At 38.8% G+C, this 25,316-nt stretch overlaps 1 protein-coding gene and 1 long non-coding RNA gene across 9 annotated transcripts in view; both read right to left on the bottom strand.

The window, feature by feature from the left end:
- LOC306670535 (uncharacterized protein) overlaps positions 1–25,316 on the bottom strand; it is a 217,077-nt gene that overhangs the window by 152,373 nt on the left and 39,388 nt on the right. The window lies entirely within an intron of this gene.
- LOC306670538 lies at positions 17,379–22,722 on the bottom strand. Its single transcript, XR_013766439.1, has 3 exons — positions 22,624–22,722; positions 18,189–18,326; positions 17,379–17,610 (listed from the first exon to the last, which is right to left on the bottom strand). It is a non-coding gene; the product is annotated as an uncharacterized lncRNA (long non-coding RNA).

Genomic DNA, 25,316 nt, shown 5'->3' with positions numbered 1-25,316 from the left:
AAGGACAACTTAAGGAGTGACATTAGACAGAGATCTCAGCAAAAAAAAAATCACTTCAATAAAAAGAGATTCTGAAAAATAATCAAGCAGTAACCCTTGAAATGATGCAATCAATAAACCAAATTAAAAATTCAATAGAAAACATGACCAACAGATTGGACCACGTGGAAGACAGATTCTTAGGCAATGAAGACAAAAGTTATCATCTTGAAAAGCAAGTTAAACATGGAGAGAAGATGTTGAGAGACCATGAACAGAATTTCCAAGAAGTATGAGATAACTGAAAAGACCAAATTTAATATTTAACCGGATAGATGTGGGTATAGAGACAAAAAGTAAAGGAATGCACAAACTTTTCAATGAAATTATATCAGAACACTACTGAAACCTAAAAAATGAAAAGGAAATTTAAATAGAGGAGGCTTGCAGGACACCAAATGTACTAAACTATAGGGGACCCACATCAAGTCACATTATAATGAGAGTGAGTAATATACGGAATAAGGATAGAATCTTAAAGGCCATGGGAAAATGATCAAATTACATATTATGGGAAACCAATTCTAACTTCAGCTCATAGCACAACCCAGACCATCAAATCTTGGAGGTCTTGGAATGATATATGTCAAGTTCTGAACAAAAAGAAATGGATGGTAAGCAAGAATTTCATATCTAGCAAAATTAAACTTTAGATTTGTAGATGAAATAAAAATCTTCTGTGATTTAAAAAAGTTAGAAGCATTCACAACTAGAAATCCTGCACTATAGAACATTCCCAACCAAATATTCCATGAAGCTGAAATGAAAATGAAAAAAGTGAAAATCAGCAAAGTACAGAACAACACCATAGGAATTATCAAGGAAAGGATAAATGAAGTTAAATTAAAAGCAATAAATAAACCAAAATGAGCAGAAATACAAGTTGTATCTCAATAATAACCTTGAATGTTAATGGCCTAAACTCATCAATCAAAAGACATTGAATGACACATTGGATGAAAAAAATAGACCCAAGAATATACTGTCTCCAAGCGACTCCATTCATAGGCATATACATCCACAGACTGAAGGTAAGATCATGGGAAAAATATGTATCACTCATATGGATTGTGTAAACGAGCATGGGTTTCTATCTTCATATCAGAGAGAGTGAACTTTAAGTCAAAGTTAATCAAAAGGGACAAAAAGCACATTCCATACTGCATAAGGGATCATCTATCTACATCAAACAAATATGCTCAGTTTCTAGTATCAAATAGATGACAAGCAAGAACACTGGGTGGATTTAACATACCGCTCTCATTACTGGACAAATCTTCCAAACAAATGGTAAATGAAGTGCTGCATCTATTTCAGCCACTCTGACACTTGACATGGTCTGTTGGATTAGAGGATCCAACACTTGACATGGTTCTTTTGATCATCCTTCCTCTTGGGGGCCATAGACATGGCATGTCTCCATGTGTAGTTACTTTTAAATATTAATAATCAATAATTATTAGAAAATTATTGGAAAAAACATTGGAAAGGTTTTACTGAATAGGGACAAAAAATAGTGCACAATAAAAATTTAGCAGTAATACATAGATAAAATATATGAAAATAAAAAATTGTGGCTGTGCTTGAATTTAAAGGAGCCTGTGATCAGTTTAGTATAATAGTAGATGGACAAAGAGGCATTCCTCTGAGCTTGGATGTGGTGTTTAGCCTTCGTTGCTTTCATAGTTTTAACAGTTGCTTCTAGAGATACTTTACATAATAAAAACATTTAGGTTAGTCATAAATATAACTTTTGCTTTTCCTATATTTAGTCTAATTCTTTGAGAATCAGAATAAGACTGTAACTGAAATTATATGAATTAGAATAGACTAAATATTAACTATAATTTGATTTCTTTGCCCCTTAATAATAGTAAAAGTTTCTCACTGTTAAACACTGGAGTTCATGGTGGGGGTGTTTTCTCAGAAAATCTAGCAATGTGTTTGTACAAAAGTTTACAGACTGGCAGATCATCATGCCCTCAGTTTAGCTGGGAGACGAGGTTGTTTAATCTATCTAAGAAAAAAGATTGTTTTGGTCTGGACTGTCATACTGAGAGAATGTGTACTGGGTGGATTTAACATACCCCTCTCACTACTGCCTCTGCTTCTTCCTCTTATCTTGGGGGAATCAGGGCATCAGGATTCTCTCTGTTCCTTTACCTCTTTTCTTCTATCAGAAATGATGATTCTTTTGTTTCTTTTTTTCTTTGTGTGCTGGGGATAGAAGATCCAAGGGTGTTGCACATACTAAGAACATGCTTTACCACTCAGTTAGAGCCCAGCCAGAAACAGATTGGGCATCAAAACTGCCTCAGTCAATGGGGCATGATGGCACACACCTGAAATCCCAGCAACTCGGGAAACTGAGGCTGGGGGAATCACAGGTTCAAGGCCAGCCTCAGCAACTTAGTGAAACCCTGCTTCAAAATAAGAACCTGAAGGTCCTGGAGATGTAACTCAGTAGTAAAATGCCCCTGGGCTCCATTCCCAGTAGCAAATAAATAAAGCCCAGTCACTGCACTGGGGGGTGAAGCACACTGCAAACAGCAGGGACAGCCTACTTTCAGTGTGGTGAGTGCATCTGCAACACGAGGACCAGAGCACCATGTGGAGTGGCCAGGCAAGTGAGGAGAGAGGGGATCATGAAAACCATGCAGGCAACCCAGCCTACAGCACCCAGGTTCATGCAGAGGAGAAGCCCTGAGCGTTAAGCACTAAGACATGCAAGAGGACTATTTCAGCTACTTCTGGTTGCAGAGGCTGTGTCCTATCCAGAAAGAGCAGTCTGGAGGATGTCCGCTGGCTTTGCCCAATGATGAGAGCCCCATCATGACAGCCAGGGTGGAGTCAGTGCTGATGTGGGCCAGGGAATGAAGGATGGAACTGCTTAATACGATCAGTTTCTTCATGGAATAAGTCATAGAGAGTAAAACAGGTGTTGTGGACACCCAGGACATTAAGGGTGGGGATCACTTGGATTCCAGATGAGACAAAACACTTGCAGATTACCACAGAAAAGAATGGTAGTAACAGAACCCCTTTTGGTAAAAACGTCACTGTTTTCATAAATACATACATACATACATGCATACTGTTTTGATTCACACATGATTCTGGAAAAATAAAAACCACAAGGACTTAGGGAGAGAAAATGACAGAAAAACGATGAAAGGCTTTTCTAGGGTAGACAAAGAGGTCTAACCTTGATCATGATGGAGAATACACAGGACAGTGTCCATTTGTCAAATTCCCTAACAGTGACTAAATCAGGTGAATCTTACTGTTTGTACATAATTCCTCTATAAAGGACTTTATAAAAATTTCTACAATGGCTTCTAGGTTTCCACTTCTTCCCAAGTAAATTCCATGCTTGGATTCTGGGCCTTTCTAATCTTGACCCCCACAGGTTCAACCTCATTGCCACCCAGTGATTGATTTCGAGCCCTTTCCTCATCCTCCTCTAACAGCCTACTTTCAGGCTTCTGTGCCTCTTTGCAAAGGTGTGCCTCTCACAAACAAGGCCCTCCTGGCTTCTGCCTCTCCAAAATCACACGTAGGACACACACAGTGGCATGTCCTATTCTCCAACACAGTTTCTTCCAGTCTGCTACACCACTCTCCAGACAGTTCCTGGGTGTCTACCAGTATTATTCTGATGGCAGGTTTTTATCAACACAGGTGCAAGATGGACTTAGCTCCCTAAAATCCCTCAAATAACATGCAGCCTAGAACACAGTAGACTCTCCATGCAATGTCCCCAGGATGGAGAATGGCCTCAGAGATCCAGGGGGAGGAGAGATCTGAGCTGCATCTTCAGAGGTAGGTCTGGAAGGACTCATGAGCACCATCAGGGTCAAGGGCAGTGGAGAAAGCACAGAAAGTGCCTAGTGGCAGGGGTCAAAGATGCCTCCTAACAGCACAAGCATTTGGTCCATCTTACCTGGTCTTTGTAGGGGCTCCTGGCGGTGCTCACCGCCACGACCTGGAAGAACAGCTGCAGGAGGAGCAGGAGCTGGAGGCCAAATGTGGGTACAGCCACTAAGAAGCTGTGCTAGGGTTATGGAGCCAAGGCACTGGACAGTTCCGCCCTGGCCCCGCCTTTCGACTCGACACCTCCCTCCCTGGTACCGCCTCAACTGGCCCCGCCCACATTTGTTCCTCCCTGAACTGGACTGGTAGTCCAGTACACCCGAGGTGACCTCACTACACCCTGCCGTCCTCGTGAGTGTCCGTTTTCAACGTTCATTTTCACTCTCCGTAGCCCTGCTCTATTCTTTACTCCAGATTCTCTCCTAACCTGCGTCTCAACCGGACCCCTCTGGACTTCAACATGTCCTCCACATGGCCTACCAAGTGAGTGCTCAAGTCCCACCCAGTCAGCCTGCCCTTGGCTACCCCACTCCTCCCTCTTCACCAACCCTTCCTCCCCACCACACCTCTTCTTCCAGTTTGGGCACTTGGTACTGTGTGGTTACGCCATGGCCTTGTCCAGGGTGAAAGGTGTCAGTCTCTTCTGGACCAGGAACAGCACACACCCCGCCAGCATGGTTCCCAAGTACACGCTCAAAGAGAGGAGGAGGAGGTAACGCCTGAAGTTCCTGTGACCCACGCAGTAGTTCAGCCACCTGCAGTGCTGGTAAAACTTCTAGGGGAGAGGAAGCAGGACTCAGGGTCTATCTGATCTGGACTCCATCATCACCATATCCTGAGGCCTCCCCCAACCCTGCCCTCTAGACCACCTGCCCTTGGCCCAGTACCCCTCCCGCCTACAGAGAGAAACTAGCATTTCCTTAATTAAAGCACAGTTAGGACTCCATGTCTCCTCAGGTCACCTGTCATCAGTAAGTTCTTAGAGACAAGACCTGTGTGGTGTCACTTTGAGCAGGATATAGAATGACACTGGGCCTCTATTTTCTCAGATACTGGATACGAATGAAAAGATCACCCTTCCCCAGACGCCTTGCACAGTTTTAAACCCAAGCAGTGTGTGCACAGGAGAGAAGAGCACTCAGAACCCAGGAAACCCTCCTACTTGGGCACCCAGAGTGGACAGGCAAAGAAGCCCAGAACAGGGCTGCACAAGTCTAAAGATCTTGGTAAGCAATATCAGGAAGCCAGGGGATGGGACAAGACTGCTCTCCTGCCCCTTACTCCACCAGGCCCAGCACACATGTGGTGTCTTTTGCATATCAGGACCTGTGCAAACAAGGCCAGCCTCTCAGGACAGGTGCAGACACAGAGGCCATGGCATATGTAAGGGACCAAGAGTGACCGAGAGGCACTTTCAGCAATCCAGGAAGAGGGACTCACCCACCCCTGGCCCATTTTTAATGTGAGGTTCCTGGTCATTGCCAGGTGCCTCTAATGGGTTGGTGAGTGGACAGTGGGGAGGAGTACTCACTTCCACACAGATTTTACATGAATAGCAGTGGAAGGTGCGATGTGCGTGGTGGAAGCCACTGTGTTTGCACAACGTCATTTCATTGTCCCTGAGATACAGCCATGTGACATAGGGGTCTTGGGGTCCTTCTCCAAGGAACCTGGCACCAAAAGACTTTGGGAAGTGAGAGGAATCCTCTCCATCCCTCTGCTTCTCAGGGCAGCACCATAGCATATGTTGCAACAAGAAGCAGGTAGGAGGTAGGCAGTGGAATTCTGGTTGATTTCTGTTGATCAAGGTGACCACTAGGATGCACAGGCAGTCAAAGAGAAGGCGCTGTCAAGACAGAAGAGCTGTATATGGACTGTACCCTCTGGAAAAGTGGTCATTGCCTGCACTGGAGTGTCAAATGGGAAGGATGAGTGAACTGTGTGGTTTGGAAGAGCCTGCTGGCTTCTCTTGTCAGCCTGCCCTGTCCTCCCTTGTAAAGCAACTGGAAAACCTGCAGGATTTTGATTTCTCACACCTCAGAGGCTTGGAAAATGAAGTGCCAGGGCCTAATTGATGATGACATGGAGCGAAGGGATCCTGAGGCCACAGGTGTGGTGACCACTGTAGAATGAGGCCTGTGGACATCAGCCCATGAAGTGCCATCTCTTTCTCCCAGGGTTCTAAGGACTTATCATGATGGAGGATTCCAGGATCCATCAAATTCAGGGTAACTAGGGTGCAAATTGTTACCCTGAATAGCAGGACCATTGCCAGGGAAAACCCCCAGTCTCCCTTCTGGGCCAGCCATCTGCACCTGAGAACAAAGTCAGAATCAGTTCTAGTCTGGGGCAACCCAGGATTTCTCATGAGGCCTGCCACACCTGTGAGAGGACTCACCTCAAAGACACATCAAAATATCCAGGCTATCCACCAAATGTCACCAGCATTACCAGCCACCCAGTTTCCTTAATGCATCAGCCCCTCTAGATCTCTGAGTTCCTAACTGTATATATACTTCTTTTTCCTGCTGACCCTCTCTCTCCCCTTCCCTGCCTCTGCACTTTAAGGGAAACCTGATAGTGTGCATTGGAGACTCTCAAGAAGGCAAATGCATGACACTTAATGTCATTACGCCAACAATATTCATGGAACTCCATAGGCTTTGACAGTTCCAGGAACATCTCCTTCCTGTTTGGGGAGGGGCATGAAAACTTTTAAATGGCAGGATGATGCCCGTCTTGTCACGAAAAAACGAGAGCCAGAGATCTCTCTTCTGGATTGACACCTTGAGTGCCATGAATATGTCAAGTGTATGTAACATCACAGAGTTTCTGGAATGTGGGCTCCAACTGCTTCCAGTGACTAATGACAGCAACCTTCCCACATCCCCACCTACACACATATTGTAGACTGGGATATCCTGTTCTAACAATATTGGCTTTTTGGAGCTTATGATGACATGGATGTGGTTTGTCCCACAAAGTACTAGAGGCTTGTTCGCAGTGTGGCAATAATGAGGTGGTAGAACCTGTAAGAGGCAGGGCCTACTGTGAGGTAATTGAATCATTGGGGATGAGATCCTAGGAAGGGAGTCATGTACTTAACCTGGGCCTCATTTGTACCTGTGAGCGTCGGTTGTTTTAAAAAGTACAAGACAAGTCCCACTTCAGGTTTCTGGCCATGAAATCTCTGCCTCATGCATGTCCTCCCACCATGATGCCATTCAACATGTTGTGATGACCTTCACCAAAGTCAGTCACTAATCCAGACTCTGACCTAAATTAAACTCATCTCTATTAAGTATCTATTTTGAGGAATTTTATTAGAGGAAGAGAAGCAGGCTAATAGAGAGACCATATAATATGGTGGGCATTATCACTCGTTCAGGCCCAGAGCTAATGAAAGCAGACTGTGCTTCTTCATATCCTATCTGCACTTCTTCACTTTTGTTGTAACAGAGTTCCAGTTGGGGGGAGGTGGTAGCCTTCTCCTTCCTCTCCAAGTAAATCTCTTCCCAGTTTCCCTCATTTCCAGGGTAGGCTTTCTGACACAATTCTGGTTGATGAGTCCTGTGCAAATGTCTACTGACAACTTCTACAAAAGCTTGCACCTTTTCAATAAAAGGGAAGATGATGTAATTGGCGGAGCTCTGTACCCCTCCTTTCTCTCTTGAAGCTAGACTGCTGGCTGGGATGCCACCTGGAACCTTTTAGGCAACAAGTCATGCTAGCCAGATACAACCTGAGCCCTGTATTATCCCTCAACTCCTTCCCACTAATCTTAATTCTATGTAAAACTAACTGGGAGTTTATTACACTGACATGTCATTGTGTTGTCACAGCGTCTGAAACCCTCTGGTGGATTCTTCCCACCATAACTCTTCATGAGTTGCAGAAACCATTTTCTCTTCCCAATATGAGCTGAAAATGACCAAATGCTTGTGGCTTCTCTGACAGGTTACAGAGGCCTGTGGTCCAGGTGACACCAATTTTACTCTAGAAATGCTACCACTGACTGAATGAGAATTCTCTGCTGAGATGCAGCAACTGCATAAATGTGCAGTGTCCATGTGTCCAACCTCCACTCCTCCCCTTTTTTTGGAGTGGAAATTGAACCCAGAGGTACTGTGCTACAACCCCAGCACTTTTAATTTTGAGGGAGGTTGCACTATGTTTCTGAAGCTGGCTTTGAACTTGCAATCCTCCTTTTTCACTCAGCCAAGCCTCAAGTTCTACAGGCATGTGCCACCAAGCCTGGCCAAGAAAATTAAGCAGATTAAAAATACATCAGCCCTTGTGCCATTGAAATTAGGACAAAAGGTCAATACTGTACAAAATGAAAGATTGGGTCAGGAAGATAGAGGTGGTTCAAAATGGAAATAAAATGCCAATACCTCCAGAGCATGTCCCTGTCTACAACCAGTGACCTAGATTTCCTACATTCAGGAATTGCTCTTCCCAGTAAAGCATTTTTAATGAGTACCCACTGGTTAGCTCTCTTCCTGTCTTTATGGGCAGATATGGAAAATAGAGAGGTATCCATGTCTTTTTACCACTGTATGCAGGAATGGAGGACAGGGGCATGGGAAAAGAGGAAACCAGAAATCTATAAAAGGTGCAGGAAACCCCCACACCTTGCACATCAGCTTGGAACCTCCTCTCTGGAGAACTCTTTCACACATAATATCTCTCAAGCTCTTAGTACTCTTTTATTCACATCCATTTGCAAACATCCATTTAAGAAATCATGAAATATTGGGGAAAGTGTCTCTTCAGGACTTCCATTTCTTGCAATCAGATCTAAGGCCTAAATATAGAACTACATCTGTGACCTTCTTTTTGGCCCTATGGCAGGGGGAGGGGTTAGTTAGGGAGTGATGAGAGGGTTGCTTTATCCTGAACTACATAGCCAACACATTATTTTTAATTTTTGAGACTGGGTCTCAACAAATTGTTGAGACTCGGTTAATACTTGTGATTCTCCTTCTTTGACCTCCTCAGCATTGCATAAAGTAGTCCTCACAGTCTAAATGTAGCTCAACAAAGTTATAATGTACTCTATCAAGTTTATGGAACTCTCCTTCCAGTGTGTGTGTGTGTGTGTGTGTGTGTGTGTGTGTGTAGTGATGGGATCAGATCCAGGGCCTTTTGCATGCTGGGCAAGCACTCTATCAGAGGACATCTTCAGTCCTTCTTAATTCTTCAGAGATAATCATTAAATTTTATAGTGAGCTCCTGATTATCTCTACCTTTTTGAATTTTGTAACAACTCTCCTTCACTTTATTTTCTCTCTCTCTCTCTCCCTTCCTCTCTTTTTTCTCTCTCTCACTAGTGGGTGCTATAATATTTGAACCAGGCATACTCTAGGCAAGTGAGTGCTCTACCACTGAGATGTAACCCAGCCCTCTCTTTAATTTACTTTGAGATAGGGTATCTCTAAGTTGCCCAGGCAGGACTCTAACTTGAGATCTTCCTGGCTCTGCCTCTCCAGAAGCTGAGATTACAGGTGTGTGCCACCAGGCGGGGCAAGATTATCTTTTCTGTGTTGAACAATGAATGCAATATATCTTGCTTAAGAAAACAAAATCAGCAACAAGTATAAAACGCCACCTATGGTCCATAAAAATAAAAAGGACAGAGAGGTCAATCCTTCTATAAATGTGTACAATCCTGTTAAACATTCCCAAGCTCATTAAAACTCACATTTCAAATCAATTGGATTTACTGAAACACTGTTCCTTAACCAGGTATATGCCAACTTCATCATTCCTAATAACACATCATAAAGTGGATAAATTGTACCGAGACTTATAAGTGTTTTCATAATTTAAACAACCCCATTCAGAAAATGATTGTAATCTTTCACTTTTGATTTTATATGTAAATTTCTGGAAATGAAATTATATCTAATTAAGTGACTATTTTATAGTAGAAGTTTAAGTTTTGAAGTGAAGCAGACAACACAGACCATCTCTGAGTTGCCATGTGAGATAGGAGGAACACTTTAATAAATCTCACTGACCTCCTGTAATATTGAAGACACCACTAGAGAGCCTTGCAAATGAATTCTCCAAAAGCCTACCTAATCTTCAAATGTGGGTCCTATACTGTTACCATATTAGACACTCATTTTATTATTGATATTTGGCACTTCTGTACAGTATTCATAGCACAAATGATATATATGCATTTTATATATATATATATATATATATATATGTCCATATATAAATATATTTTGTTGCTTTTCTGTGGTGCTGAGGATTGAGCCCTGGGAATTCATGAATGTTACATGAATCCTACCTTGAGCTACCCCTGAGTTCCAACCCCAGTCTAATAAGATTGTAATTTTAAGAAGACCAATATCTATGTTTCCCTCAATTTTCTTGATTTTATCCTGCTTACACCTAAACTCTTGATCCCTCTTCCACTCTTCCTTAATTTTCACTTCTATCTTCTGCTTACTCTTAATCATCAGACCTATACTACTTCTGTTCTCCCCTTGTCATCCACTCAAATATTTAAACCGTCTAGCAAACTTATATTTTTATTGTAGGCAATAACTGTACATATCATTTTTGTTTATTGTGACAAAACTGTAAACATCTCCTCAGGAGATGATTTAGTTGAGGTTGTATATTGTTTGCATTGTATGAGGTTATTATTTGTCTCTCCCTTTATGGTAAGGAACGTGTGCCTCAAGGTAGAAACTCTACTGCTTCAGAGCCACACTGCTGAATGTGTAGACACCCAACCAACATGAAAAAATAAGGAACAAATTGCCCCAAACAAACCAAGATGATCAGATAATGGAATCCATTAATGCCACATTGGAAGCTATATAAGAGAAGGAGTTAACAATGTACATACTAAAAGTGATCTGCCAGGGAAAGCACAACTTAAGGAGTGATATTAGATAAAAAATAAAAGAAATGAAACATCACTTCAATAAAAAGATAGAGATTCTTAAAAACAATGAAGCATCAACACTTGAATGATGCAATCAATAAACCAAATTAAAAATTCACTGGAAAGCATGATCAACAGACTAGAGGACTTGGAAGACAGATTTTTAGGCAATGAAAACAAAACTTATCTTGAAAATCAAGTTGACCATGGAGAGAAGATGTTGAGAGACCATGAACAGAACTTCCAAGAAATATGAGATAACAAAAATACAAAACTTAAGATTTAGCAGGATAGATGAGGGCATAGAGGTTGAAACCAAAGGAATACACAAACGTTTCAATGAAATTATATCAGAAAACTTATGAAACCTAAAGAATAAAATGGAAAATCAAATTCAGGAGGCTTGCAAGACACCAAGGGTACAAAACTACAGCAGACCCACTCAAACCACCTTATAAGGAGAATGACTGACATAGAATATAAGGATAGAACCTTAAAGATCATGAGAGAAAAAAAATCATATTACCTATAAGGGGAAACAAAATCAAACCTCAGATCATTTCTCTACCCAGACACACAAAGGTAGGAGGTCCTGATATGAAAAAACAAAGAAAGAAAGAAATGGATGACAACAATTTGTATCTAGCAAAATTAACCTTCAGATTTGAAGATGAAATTCCATGATTAAAAAAATGTTAGGAGAATTCAGAGTTAGAAAGCATGTACTATAGAAAATTCCCAACAAAATATGCCATGAAGATGAAATGGAAAAAAAAAAGTGAAAACCAACAAAGAATAGAACTATATGAAAGGAATTATCAAGGAAAGAGAAATTAAGTCCAAATTTAGAAATAAATCAAAATGACAAGAAATACAACTTATATCTCAATAATATCCTTGAATGTTAATGGCCTAAACTTATCTATCAAAAGACATTGAATGACAGATCGGATGAAAAACAAGACCCAGCAATATGATATCTCCAAGGCACTCACTTCATAAGCAAATACACCCACAGACTGAAGGTAAGAGCATGGGAAAAATTGTATCACTCATATGGAGTGTGTAAACAAGCAGGGATTTCTAATCACTCATATCAGATAAAGTGAAATTTAAGCCAAAGTCTATCAAATGGGACAAAAACAGACATTCCATACTGCATAAGGCATCCTCTATGTACATCAAACAAAACTTTCTCAGTTTTAAGAGTCAAAAGATGACAAACAGTAATAAGAGGTGAATTTAACATACCTCTCTCACTACTGCATTGATTTTCCAAACAAAAGCTAAAATGGAGAAAGTATAAAAATAAATAATGCAATCAATAATTGAGAGTTAACTGACATATATAGAATATTCCATCCATCAATGAGCAAATATACTTTCTTCTTGGCAGCCTATGGATCCTTGCGTAACATAGACTGTATCTTATGCCACAAAGCAACGCTTAGTAAAAACAAAAGGAGTGGAGATATTACCCTGAATTCTATCATATCATAATGAAATTAATTTAGATATCAATGAGAAAATAAAAATAGAAGCTACACTGAAACCTGGAGGCAACATAATATGCTATACCTAGGTGTCTTTTGGTTTTGGAAACCAGGGTGAATGTTCTTCAAATTGATTTGAAGATGGTATCAAGATAGATAGATTTAAGAGTACAGGTAGGATGTTCCCCAGGGAGGGGAATGATGTGGGATTATGATGATTTCAGAATTGCAAAAGATGGAGTCTGAATATCCACATGAACAAATTTTCTATCTCTATATGATCCGGAAAAGAATTGTGTTCTTTTGATTTCCACTAAAATTAACAACAATTATCAGACCATGATGGCCTATGCCTATAATCCCAACATCTTGGGGATGAGGCAGGAAAATCCCAAGTGCAAAATGAACCTCAGCAATTTGGTGAGGCTGTGAGGAATTAGCCAGACACCGTCTCTAAATAAAAATAACAAAAGGGCTGGTGACGTAGCTCAGTGTTTAAGTGCCCCTGGATTTAATCCTTAGTGCCAAAATAAATAAATAAAATCACATCCTGGAATCCCTTATGGTCCACCTGCTACAGGCTTGTATTATATTGTGGTCTTCACAGCTAAGTGGCTTTTATGTATCTTCTCCTTGCAAAAAGTTTACCGTTCAACACTTCTTCAGTTTCACATCCTGACTCCACTGCCCACTCCTTCAAAACTGCTTTGACAAGGTCAGATGTGGCGTTCCTACTGACAATCAAATGGTCAATTTCTGTTCTCAATGCCTCAAGAGCATTGATGGAGTCGATCTACTCCTTAAGTCCACAAATTCACTGGCTTAGCAGAATACAGTATACGAACAACTGAGTGAGAGAATAATCACACATATAATTTACATCAGTGTAATAAAGATGACACACAAATGAATAATGCAGCCTTGCTTTTATGGGCATTTCAGATGGAAAATTAGACTATTACAATAGTTCAAAACAACAGTCACCAAAATCATGGCATTTTTCATCTTATTATTAATATACCAAAACCTAAAACATTTTCCCATATTTCGATCCTGTTGTCTTCTCAAACATGCCAAGATTTCAAAATAAACTGGTCAAGGGCAATGGCAGAGAAGAGAGTGAAGCTAGTTTTAAGACCCAGTCATCCATTATATCCCTCATTCCACAGCACATGTGCTCACATTCTTTCTCACTCTGAACTTTAAATAAAAAATTTAAAAATTCCCTTTATATTAACACCTTCAAAATGAAACACTCAGGTATAAACCTAACAAAGTCTATATAAGATCTACAAAAGAATAACATAATCTGATGAACAAAATCAAAGAAGTACTAAATAACTAGAGAGGTGTTCCATCTTCACGGAGAGGAAGACTCATTCTTTTTAAGATCTTAGTTCTTTCCAATTTAATCTATAGATTAAATTGCAATCCCAAATAAGTTCTTAGTAAATTATATTGTAGATATTGACAAACTGATTCTAAAGTCTGTATGAAAGCACAAAATACTCATAATAAATAATGTAATATTGAGAAGAACAAAGCTGGAGGTCTGATAGCACTTGACTTCAAGACTTTACCATCCAGCCACATCATCAAGAGAATAGAGCACTGGAAAATCAAGACACAAATGAATCCATGAAATGGAGAGATGCTTTAGAAGTATATCTATATAAATGTAGTTACCTAGTCATTGACACAGGAGCGATGCAACACAATGAAGAAAAGATAGTTTTTTCAATACATTGTGCTGGAACCACTGGAAATTCACTATCAAAAAAGTGAATCTAGACATAGATTTTTTGACCTTCCCAAAAATCAACTCAAAATGGATCCCAGGCACATGTACAAAATTATAAAACTCTTAGAAGAAAACCTAAGAGAAAAGTGAGAAAACCTTGGGTTTGACAATGATTTTCTATGGAATTCAGCTAAAGCACACATGTAAAAGCTTTATTAAGCTAGATTTCATTGGAATGTAAAATTTCTGCTCCAGAAAAGGTAATGTAGAGATAAAGACCAGTCATACACTGGGTAAGATTGTTTTCCAAAGATAGAGCTTTTACCTGAAATATACAGCACACTTGTAAAAATCACAGTATGAAAACTGTCTGCTTCTGTATTTCTCCTTTTTATTGGATTTTCAAGTATTCTCTATTTCTTTTAACCTATGTTTAAGTTTATACCCTTTAAATTATAACATGCATTTGTTACTTCCATACTACTCCTCCACAGATTTAAGAAAACTTCATCTCCAATAATGTTATCATTTTCTATGCATAGTTAAATAGTATTTTCATTTTATCCTTTTTTAGTTTCTAAATTAAATGTTGCCATTCTTTTGTAAGTATTCTTTAATTATTTACCTGTTGTGCAGATATATCTTCCTATTATATGTGAATTTACCTTTGAAATTTCATCTTCCTTCTAGCCACAGTGCGTTTTTGGAAGTCTCTTATAAAGTTTTGGTACTTTTTTTTTTTTTTTTTTGTACTCTAGTATCACTTAAGTACCGTATAGGTGCAGATTTTCCTGAGGGAAAAGCAGATCCAGATCTGGTATCCTTAATATCATATTTTTGGTGACACATTCTTTAACCTGTTTTTCGGAAATGGCTTGATTTTTCCCTTCATTTTTTTGCTTTTTCTTTTTTTTTCCTTTGAGGTGCTGGATATTGAACTAGGCACACACTCTAACATAAACACTCCTGCAGTCCACCTTATTCTTTATTATACTTATATGTCAAGACAATTAAAAACAACACAGGAATCTCATATTTCTTGCACTAATGCTTTATAACTTAAATATATTAGTCCACTGCCTTCTGGTTTCCATTAGTGACATTTTTTGGGGGGATAACTCCTACTGCTCTCCTATTGAAATATTCTTTTCATGTTTAGTTGATTTTAAGATTTTTTTCTTACTTCCTATATAGTTTCAACTTGATTTGCTGAGTTTGAATTATTTTATCAGTTCAGCTTGAAGATATTGTTCTTTAATTTTATAATCCACTTTCCTAATTCATACTGGAAACTCTTTGCTTGTTCTACTCTATGATCTTCTCATGCTTCAATTTGGTACTTTTAATAACATCTGTCTACCAAGATTTATATGTTTTTATATTATCTTCACTACCATATTTAGTATTCTAGTATTTAGTATTGACTTTCTGAATCATATATTAGAAAGTTTCACTAATTCTTTCTTTTTCCTGATTTGATCTTAATTCCACACTGGAGGATTTAAATTGCAGCAGATTTTGTTTTCTTGAATTTCCCAGGTACTTTCTGGTTTTGATTTGTAATTATGCCTCTGCTGTGTTGATAATATGCAATTACATTATATACTTTGAACTTTGAATTCTATAGCCATTTAGAACTAATTATTACATGCTTAATCTGGTAATTTAAATATGAGAGTCTTTGAGATCTAAATCTGTTGTGAAATTTACTGGAAAAATAAGATATCTGGAATGGCCAAAGCCATACTTAGCAAAATAGGTGAAGCAGGAGGCATCAAAATACCATAACTTAAACTATATTACAGAGCCATAGTAACAAAAACAGCATAGTGTTGACACTAAAACAGACATAAAAACCAATGGTACAGAATAGAAGACACAGAGACATATGCACATAAATACACTTATCTCGTACTAGACAAAAGTGCAAAAAACATTCATTGGTGAAAACAGCCTATTCAATAAATGTTGCTAGGAAAATTGAAAATCCATATGTAACAAAATGAAAATTATCCCCTATCTCTCACTGTGCACAAATCTCAACTCAATGTGGATCAAAGAATTAGGCACTAGAACAGAGGCCCTTCTTCTAATAAAAGACAAAGTAGGCCCAAATCTTTACCATATTGGCTTAGGATTGGATTTCCTTAACAAGACTCCAAAAGCACAAGAAGTAAATTCAAGAATGAGCAAATGGTTAGGATTCTAACTAAATAATTTCTTCTCAGCAAAGGAAACAATCAATAATGTGAAGAGAGAGCCTACAGAAAGCAAGGAAATTTTTGCCATCTGCATAACTCATAGAGTATTAAATTCCAGGATATACAAAGAACTCAAAAATGGAAACACCAAAAAACAAAATAAGCCAATCAATAAATGGGCTAAGGAACTGAATAGATATTTCACAGAAAAAGAAAAACAATCCATCAACAAATATATGAAAACATGTTCAACATCTGTAGCAATTAAAAAATTGCCAATCAAAACTACTCTAAGAATTCATCTCATTCCTTTCAGACTGACAATTGTGAAGAATACAAGCAAGAATAAATGTTGGCAAGGATGTAAGGAAAAAGGGACACTCATACTTTGCTGGTGGTACTGCAAATTGGTGCAACCATTATGCAAAGCAGTATGGAGAGTCCTCCAAAAACTTGGAATGGAAAAACCATTTTTCTCAGTTATTCCACTCCTTCGTCTATTCCCAAAGTAATTAAAATCAGCAAAGTACAGTGATGCAGCCAAATGAATGCTTACAGCAGCTCAACTCACAATAACTATACTATGGAACTAACCTCAGTGTTCTTCCAGAGATGAATGCATAAAAAAATGTATATATACAAATTGGAATATTACTCAGATTTAAAGAAGAATGAAATGTTGCCTTTTGATAGTAAATGGATCAAGATGGAGAATATCATGCTTAGAGAAATAAGCCAATCACACAACAAAATACGGAATGTTTTCTCTGATATAGGGATGCTAATTTGCAATAACAAGGGTGGCTATCGAAGTATGGAGTTTCTTTGGTTGCCTCAAAGGAGATTGAAAGGAGGGGCAGGCTTATGGAGAAAGGAGGAATAGTTGAATGGTTCAGACATTACCTCCCTATACGCATATGGGACTATATGATGGATATGATGTACATCGTGTACAACCAAAAACATGAGACGTTATACTCCATATACATATGATGTGTCAAAGTGCATTCTATTGTCATGTATAACTAATTAGAACAAATATAAGCAGGATAAAAATTAGTGGCACCCAGGGACTGGAAGAGGAGGAATGGGAGAAGGATGTACAATATATTGAGTGTAATTAATGCCACTGGGTTGTCCACTTAACATGGTTAAAATGGAAATTTTCATGTCACATGTCTTTAACAAAAAGAAACACTTTATTAAATGTAAGAAACATTTTCATGTTAGAAAATGGAAAAAAGGATATGAACCAGGTCAGTGATGTTAATTGCAACTCCTCTTTTCTTTCTTAGCTGCCCAAATCAGTGGTATCAATGTAGATAATGGTTTGGCCAGTTTCAGGAACGGGTACTGTCAGGAAAAGGGGAGAGAGAACAGCATGAAATTTATTAATAGGGAAACAAAACATTTCATTGCAACTAAGCCTTGAAGACTACTTATGAATACAATTTTCTTAAAAAACACATATGTTTATACCTGCCCCAAACACTCCTAATCAGTACATACCTTCCATGGTTGAACACAGAGTTGTTTAATTTTCCTAATTCCCAAACATCAACAGGGAAAGAGCTTCTAAATACACTCATGTCAACTTTGAATGGAGACCGTATTTCATAATATACAAAAACGTATTTAAACTATATTAAACATTTATGTATATATTTTAGTTATAGGAGGACACAATGCCTTATTTTATTTTTAGTGGTGCTGAGTATTGAAAACAGGGCCTAACATATGCTAGGCAAGAGCTCTACCACTAACCCACAACCACAGCCCACAATACTAATCTTTCGTTCCTGGCAGATGAAACCCTAAAATGTAGTTGCTGCTTTATTGGTAGTGATGAATGAATAATGAAATGTTATTAACACTGATGCTCATTCAAAAAGACTCAACGTTTTCCAAAATGACATCTTTTACAAATTTACCTGTAACAATTCTTTGACTGATCCCCTTCTCTCCACATCCATTTCCAAACATCCATTTAAGAAATTGCAGAATATTGGGGAAAGTATCTCTGCATTTGGAAGTTCTGGAGTTCCATTTCTTGCAATCAGCTCTAAGGCCTAAAAATAGAACAATATCTGTGATCTCCTTTTGGAGGTAATGGTAGGGGGAGGGGTTAGTGAGGTGGTGATGGCAGGGTTGCTTTATCAGTGAGTTACATCCCTAACACTTTTTTAAATAGTTTTGAGACTGGGTCTCACTAAATTGTTGAGGCTGGGTCAAACTTGTGATTTTCGTTCTTTGGCATCCTCAGTCACCATGAATACAGGTGTGCCAGCATTGCATAAGGTAGTCCTGACAGTCTAAATGTAGCTCAATAAAGTTATAATGTACTCTATCAAGTTTATGGATCTCTCCTGCCAGTGTGTGTGTGTAGTGCTGGGATGAAATCCAGGGTATTTTGCATGCTGGGCAAGCACTCTATCAGAGAACATCTTCAGTCCTTCTTAATTCTTCAGAGATAATCACTAAATAATCACTTATCTCTACCTTTTTGAATTTTGTACCTGCTTGCCTTCACTTCCTTTATTTTCTCCCCTTCTCTCTCTCCCCTCCTCTCTTTCTCTTCTCTCTCTCTATTCAGTGGGAGCTGCAGGAATTGATCCAGTCATACTCTAGGCAAGTATATGCTCTACCACTGAGCTGTACCCCAGCCCTCTCTTTCATTTACTTTGAGATAGGGTATCTCTTAAGTTGCCCAGGCAGGCCTCAAACTTGAGATCTTCCTGCCTCAGCCTCTCCAGAAGCTGAGATTACAGGTGTGTGCCACTAGGCCTGAAAGTTCATCTTTTCTGTGTTGATCTATGAATGCACTACATCTCTCATAAGAAAACTAAAAGCAACAAATGAAAAACGCCACCTATGGTATACAAAAATACAAAGAACACTGATGTCATTCCTTCCATACAGGTGTACAATCCTGGTAAACATTTGCAAGCTTTTTAAAACTCACATTTCCAAACAATTGGTTTTATTGAAACTCTGTTCCTTAACTAGTTATATACCAGCTTCATCATCCCTAATAACACATCATAAAATGGATAAATTGAACAGTGACTTATAAGTGTTTTCATAATTTAAACAACCCCATTCAGAAAATGATTGTAATCTTTCTCTTTTGATTTTATATGTAAATTTCTGGAAATGAAATTATATCTAATTAATTGACTACTTTACAGTAGAAGTTTAAGTTTTGAAATGAAGCAGACAACACAGACCATCTCTGAGTTGCCATGTGAGACAGGAGGAACACTATAATAAATCTCACTGACCTCCTTTAATATTTAAGACAAAACCAGAGAGCCTAGCAAATGTATTTTCTAAATGCCTACCTGAACATAAAATGTGGATCCTATACTGTTACTATATTAGATACTCGTTTTCTTATTAATATCCTGCATTTCTGTACAGAATACTTATCACAAATGTTGTATATGTATACATATATTTCTATATATAAAAATATTTTGTGCTTTTGTGTGGTGCTTGGGATTGAGTCCTGGGGACTTATGAAGGCTAGGAAAGGACACAACCACTGAACTACAACACTAACCTAAGAATAATGTAATTTTAAGAAGACCACTGTATTCTTTCATGGATGGGCCTTGAAACAGTGTTGTAACTAAAAACACTGAGAAACCCAGATCACCTAGATTTTCTCCTGCATTAATTTTATTCTAAGACCTCAAGACTCAGACAGAAATTAATTTCAGATTAGGATCTCAAGACTGTTGGAAACCCCTATATCTCCATCAGAAGAGATAAGGATGGGAGTCCATAAAATATACAAGTTCAGTATTACCACCTCAACCACCAAGAGTCCCCCTTCCCCTGCCCCCATCTCCTCCCCACCTTGACATCTGATTCAATTTACTCTATATTTATGTAAATGATCATAAGCAGCCCAGGACTCCCAGTCCCCGCCCCCTGCCAGTATTTCCACCCTAATGCCCAAGTGGCTCTGAACGTGCTCCTTACTTTCACCAGCTGTGCTGTCAGGGGAACATTTCTTCTCTCCCAACTCTAGGTCTAGAGATGAGAAAGTGTTCTTTTGGCCTCTCATTGCTCTCTGAAGTCTTCACCCTTCTATTTCTCTAATACGCAGGCTTTTGAGAACAAATCCACCTTTCCTTGTTTTCAATGCTTACTAAACCCCAGGTCATTCCCTCCTCACTCCTTTGAGATCACAGTTCTTTGCACTGTTACCTCTCACATTACTCCTGTCCTGACTGGTGGCTACTTCAATAGCTGCACAGATGCCTGCTGCAGTTCCTTGTCCTCTGCTCTCATGCTCTCAGGAGCTTGCCTTTCTCACCTTTTACCCTATGTCTTTCCCTCTACCAGGACAGATACCAGCAACCACCACCCTCACCTTTTGGTTGCCTCTACCTCCTATCTATTCCCAGTACTCCCAGGTCAGCAATCCTCTGACTCCACTGGGACCTAGAATCCCATAGGACTTTCAGTGTTCTTCGTTCCTTCCACGTGTCACCTCCATGACCCTCTCCCACTCAATTGACAGCATTTTTCTGGCTAAGATGTGCTTAAAACTGTGGACTTCTTTCCTGTATCCATCAGCTCAATGTAGAGGATACATACCACTTATCTGCAATGGCTGGCATCACTTACCATTGACATCCACTAACCTCATATGGGCTCTTGGTGCCTTCAGCAGTCACACTACATCTCCTTACTCCACTCACTCTCCTACTCTCCATTCCTGTCCTAAGACACATGCACTCATTGTCATGTGTTCTTAGCTGCCTCTTGGCTGTTTGGATTTCCCAGGCTTCCCTTGTTTTTGGTGACTGTGGAGAGTTTTGAGGAGCACCAGTCAGGTGCTATATAATCCTTTGTAGGACACCCCTCTAATATAATGTATCTGACTTTTTCATGGTTATCTCAAAATCATTGGTTTTTGAGAGGAAGGTCTCAGAGTTAGCACTGCCAACTTCTTCATTTTATCTTCTCTTGCAGTACCAGGGATTGATCCCTGGAGGTCTCTCCCACTGAGTTACAGCCCCAGTCCTTTTTATTTTATAGTTTGAGACAGGGTATCACTACATTGTGGAGTCTAGCCTCCAAATTGTGACCCTCTTGCCTCCATCCCTCACATAGCTCGGCCACCATGCCTGGCAACACCACCTTTTGCATTGCATCATATTTGGGGACATACTTACAACATGACACATGACTGCTGAGGTTGACCTTATCACCTGACCAAGGTCTTGTTAAGTGTTTCCACTGGGAAGCATCTCTTCCCTTTCCACTCTATGCAGTCCATACTTGAGTTATCCTCTACTTCCTGAAGGGTGGAGCATCCACATAAACTTTTAGGACTGTTCAGTATGGGTTATTGATTTGTCTCTTCTCCCAACTCTATTTATTCAAACATTTATATCAGCATGGACTCACAAATATTTATTTTAAATTTCGAGTTACAATTCCTTAAAACTGTATTTTGATGTTCAAATTGTCCCTGCTTTGGTTAAGAAGCTCTCTCAGTTGCCCCTATGATATACCTCCCTCAGTCTGGCCTCTTTTTAAAATTTGCAAGTTAATTTTAAATTGATTACTAATAACTGTATCTATTTATGGGGTAAATATGATGTTTTGATATTGTATGCATTTCAGCATGGCTTTTTTATTTAATGATTTTTTTTGTGTGTTGTCAGGGATTGAACTCAGGGCCTTGCACACACTAACACACTAGCCAAATCTCTACCACTGAGACATTTAGAGCCCAGCATTCCCTTCACCCCCTTTTTATTTTATTAATCTTTAAAAATTAGTCGCAACTCTCTCATTTACTATTTAACGTTTGAATTTTTCAATGATCATACTCTACCCTTCTACCTTCAATTGATACACCCTGTGACACAGGACAAGACCCCTAGGGTTTTTCCTTTGGCTCTGAATCTTTTGTTTGTCATTTCACAAATGCATATCTCCACTGTCACTGTTATTATTCTTATATAACCAGTTTTAATTTTTTAAAGATATTTACATAACAAAAATTCATATATTTACCCATATAGTTAGAAGTACATTCAACTTCCATGTGTTTGAGAAAGGTGTTATTTAGCTCTCAAAATGTAGAATTCTTGGTTGATTTTTTTTTCAGAACTTCTTTCCACATTTACTAAAACATTTGAAACTGTCTCCCAGCTCACTGATTGTATGGCATTTAAATTTATTTTTCACCTCTTTTTGCTTCACTGTGGATCTTTTCTATTGCTGCAATAATCTATTACTAATCCATTCTCAAATATAATACTTCCATAATGTGCTATTCAGTACGGTGTCAATGGGACAAAAATTCCTGAAGAGAAAAACAGGAACAGGTATTGGGCTCACAGTTTCAGAGGTGTAGTCCATGGTGCACAGATTTCTTTGCTGTGGGCTCAAGGTGAAGAAGAACATCATGGCAGAGGGCATGATGGAGGAGTGCTGCTCTGCTCTAGGTGGCCACAACCCACAGAGCAGGAGAAAGCGAAAACTGGGAGCATGGAAAAGGAATCCTTGGAGGGCAGCCCCCAGGGTCCCATCTCATCCAGCCACACGGTAACAGTAAAATAAACAATAATTGATATAAAACTCAGTTAATAACTCTCCAATGGTAAGGAGTCCTGAAAATACATTTAAAAACTCCTGAACTGATCATTAAATGGGTGTATTTTACTGTATGAAAATTATACTTCAATACAGTTGTTAAAATGTAATGGAAACTATACCTGCCAATCTGTATTAAATTAAAACATTTACTGTTTAAGATTCTTTTTTCAGAGATTTCACTACCAAGGAACAGGAGGATAATGAGCAACCAAATATGGCAACTAGAAAAAGCACTATTTTTGGCATGTGATTTCTTTCCTATTCCTAAGGGTATACCAGATTAAAGTACAAAAGGTCAAGATCAATATTATTTGCAAAGAAGTGGGCTTCTTCCTTGAACAAAGCCTTTTATTTCATTGATGATGTAAACACATTAAACATAATTGATTCCAACCACATGATTTTAACTTAATTAAATTATTTTTAAACACCAGATATATGACTTTAGAGACAGAGAAACATAGTAAATTAAAATAACAGCCCTCTTGGGCACATAATTGGCAAAATCTACACTAGGATAAACTGGGCACATTATCTTGAATCTTTCAAGTACAATGCAAAGAAGAGAAACTGAAGAAACCGTCTAAATCTCAAAAGATCTTCCAGAAATGGCTGAACCAAGAAACATAGTAAATTAAAATAACAGCCCTCTTGGGCACATAATTGGCAAAATCTACACTAGGATAAACAGGGCACATTATCTTGAATCTTTCAAGTACAATGCAAAGAAGAGAAACAGAAGAAACCGTCTAAATCTCAAAAGATCTTCCAGAAATGGCTGAACCAAGTGTAACACGTGAACTTGGTTTTGATGCTGATTTAAACAAACTATTTTAAAATACATTATATTCGAATCCTTAACCAATGATATTCTAATTATGAGGTACAAATCCTTTCAGTTTTAGTGTTTATTTTTATGTATTTACATGTTTGACAGATTTCACTTTTTGAGTAGAAAACTTCTTTCATTGCAAGGTCTGTGCATCTATATGGAAAAACTTCCTTCTAGGCCACTGACAATGAATATATCCCTAGCATAAACATGTTTACAAATCTACACCTTTTCCATCTAAACTGAAAATCATTTAAGTCAGTGAGGAGAAAAAGTCCCAAGTAAATGTAACAACAAATTCCATTGTCATGTTTAATTATCATGTATAAAAAAATGGGGAAAAAATGGAAAACTTCCAATTCCATTTCTAAGCAATCTATGAGATTAATGAAATACTCAGATTCCAAATGATGGTGAAGAGCCACCCAAACAGCTCACAAAAAGCAGAATCTCTGCAGGACAGAGGAGGGACAAGAAGTATGTTAGCCTTGAATACTTTCCAGAAACAATCTTTTTATCTAGCAGTGCTTCACAAATTTCTATATGAGTCAGTCTTTTACCACTGTCTGATATCTTACCAGGAAGAGTACAATTGAGATAATTCTGCTTTGCTCTGTTGGACCCACAGAATTTTAAGACATTAAGCAGAAATCCCGGAGTCTTTCTTTGCCCTCCTTTGGTGATACTGGAGGTATGTAACAATGGAGCCCCCTTCTCTGGCATACCCTGACAAAAAGAAATTCGGAAATGACGGGTGGTTTGATTGCTCTAACAAAATCACTTTTCAGAGATAAATATCAAAATAAATAAAACAAACCAATACACATAATTTTAGATTTGACTAACTGATCTACTTTCCTAGAGATTTGCTTTCCTAGATCTGCTTTGCAAATGAACAGGTAACATCAAAACTGGGTAGTGGGAATGGAGTGCTGGGTTTGTTTGGGGAGAGGGACAGAAGTGTAAAACCTGCATTTCCTCCTGTTCATTACCCACCGGAGTAGCTCCTAATTTAAAACCTTAAGCCAAAAGCAAAAATCAGGGTACAGGAAACCAGAAAAAGGATGCTTGCTTGTCTCGTTCTAGTCTAGGATTTCCACGAATATAGAACACAGGATTTCCACCTTCATCCTTTTAGGACATAAAAATTTGATGCTTCAAAAATAGGAACAGAACTTATATAGTGTTAAATATTTAACTTTCTTTTGGGGGGGGGGGAGGATTGTAAGTATTGAACTCACAAGCGCTCAGCAAGTGAAACACAGACCAGTCCTTTTTGTATTTTATTTAGAGACAGGTGTTGTGGAGTTGCTTAGCACTTAGGTTTTGTTGAGACTTGCTTTCAATTCACCATTCTCCTGCCTCAGCCTCCTGAGTTATTTGGATGACAGTCATAGGCAGCCATGCCCAGCCTGTTTTATACCTGAAAATGAATCTAACCATAACTTGTGCCTTTATGTGGAAATAGACCCCCAAAAAGATAACAAGTCCCAATACTGGACAAAATGTTTTTAAAGAACAGGTTTCTTTTGGTGGGGGCTACATTTTTAATAGTGGGATTGAATTTAAGGGCACTGGACCACTGTGTCCCATGTTTTATTTT

The sequence above is a fragment of the Sciurus vulgaris genome, assembly GCF_902686455.1.
Source record: "Sciurus vulgaris genome assembly, chromosome: 10".
Classification (NCBI taxonomy): Eukaryota; Metazoa; Chordata; class Mammalia; order Rodentia; family Sciuridae; genus Sciurus; species Sciurus vulgaris.
The sequence above is the reverse complement of the archived record's forward strand: the minus strand, read 5'-3'. Positions and strand labels throughout refer to the sequence as shown.